Source organism: Tupaia chinensis, unplaced genomic scaffold (assembly GCF_000334495.1).
Source record: "Tupaia chinensis unplaced genomic scaffold, TupChi_1.0 Scaffold150006_1, whole genome shotgun sequence".
Classification (NCBI taxonomy): domain Eukaryota; kingdom Metazoa; phylum Chordata; class Mammalia; order Scandentia; family Tupaiidae; genus Tupaia; species Tupaia belangeri.
In genome coordinates this window covers 3,799,721-3,801,742 of record NW_006209847.1, presented here as the reverse complement: position 1 = coordinate 3,801,742, position 2,022 = coordinate 3,799,721, and positions in this window count along the sequence as shown.

Sequence of the window (2,022 nt, the reverse complement as noted above, 5' to 3'; positions counted from 1 at the left end):
CTTGCCTTTTCTTATAGTTCATACATATCTTATATATATTTTTATCACATCCCCTGTCCACACTCTACATTTTACCTATTACTATGTTACAACAGTATTTTGCTTTCCACTTAACTTTGCTACTAAAACAATGTTGTTTTATTTTCTAATTGCCAGGGAGCATGTGTGCTTGCCAGAGAGAGAGAAAGAGACAGAGAGACAGAGAGGGAGAGGGAGAGGGAGAAAGCACCCTCCAATGAGGCATGGTCATGCCACAATCCGTCTTCTCCTTCATCTCCCATCCTGTCAGAATCCAGGCATGCATAAACACAGCCTACCGAGGTTTTATTTGTTTATTGTTTTAAATTTTGTTATAAGGTGCATGCACTCACTGAGATTCAGAAAGAGAGAGAGGGGAATAGAGAGGGAGAGGGAGAGAGAGAACGCTTCCCAGGGGAATGGCCATATTACAGTTCTTTTGCCTCCACCTCCTCTCAGGATTTTGGGCAAGCATGCACACACACCTGATGTGTTTTCCAAACTACTGGGTCTGGGAATCAAACCCCACAGCCAGCCCTGTGGAATCCAGTCACCTTAACAATCAGCCATCAGATGGCTTCCAATGTGTTTTGTTTGGTTGGTTGTTTTTTTACCTTTATTTATTTATTATAATTATTATTATTTTGGAGAGGTTTTTGCTATAGGGCACGTGCGCTCACCAGACAGACAGAGAGACATAGAGACTGAAAGCGAGAAATCACCCCTCAGAGGGGATGGTCACACCGCAATCCCTTCTCCTCCACTCTCCTCTTGGGATCTTGGGCATGCACGCACACGCGTCCGGCGTGAGTTCTAAGCCACCGGGTCCAAGATGCAAACCGCGGTCGACTACGTGGGAATCCAGCGACATAGCCATTATGCTAACTGCTGGTTCCCTATTTATTGTTATTATTACTCAAAAAAGAGTCATTTTTTAAAAAGAATTAATTATTTATTTATTAATTATTTTTTCACATGAGTTTGCTAGAGTAAGACACAGAAAGAGGAGAGTAAGAAAGTAAGCTGTCAGGTCTAGGACTCCAACTGGAGTCGACCATGTGGGAATTCCAGCGCCTTAACCACCACGCCACCTGCTGGCCCCCAAAGTGTCATTTTTTATTTAGCTTTCTTCATGACTCTGTGCTTGTGTCTTCAATACTTTCAAAATGATTTTCTTTTTTATTTTTTTCCACCATTACTTTAGTTGATTGCATTCTGAAGGACCATGGTGGAGGCCCGAGAGCGAGTCTGCTTTATCAGCAGTTCTAAAGCCTCATTACCTGAGATTCGCATTCTGGAAAAGAAAAAACTAAAACAATAATGGATAATCAGTATGTATCTCATGAAGCTGGTTTCGGCCCTGATAGAAGACTAAGGTTATGTGAGACAAAAGAGAGAAATCATCTAAATACCAAATCCTGGACAAAGACGTGGATTTAAAAAGGCTAGCCTCAGACTTGAACATGACATCAGACCCGCAGTGGAGGCCAGGTGCTGGGCCTGATTATCCCTGCACCCCAGGATCCTTACATCACTAGGAGATTAACCTCTGTCTCAGGTACATATAAAAATGACTCCTCTACAGTTTTTTTTTTTTTAAGAATTATTTTATTTAAGTTTATTTATTTATTTTTAATTTGATCAAAGAGGGACAGAGAGAGAGGGAGAGAGAGAAAGTGAGAAAGCAAGCGACCAGGTCTGGGACTTAAACCATGGTCAACCATATGAGAGTCCAGTATCCTTAACCACCATGCCACCTGCCGGCCCCAAATTCCTCTACAGTTTTTTGATTCAGATTTAATTTATAGTGTTAAAAACAGGAACTTGGAATCCTCCTGTAATATCTGATACTAGCAATTTAAAAAAAAAAAAATTCTGTGCTCTGAGACTTGAAAATTAGTGAGGAGCAAGCTGCTCTTATGCCAATTAGAAATGTTAGCTCTTGGCGCAGCAGCAGCAGGCGCGCCCACCGGACGGCCCCGGGCTCCAGCGCCGGGCCGCTCA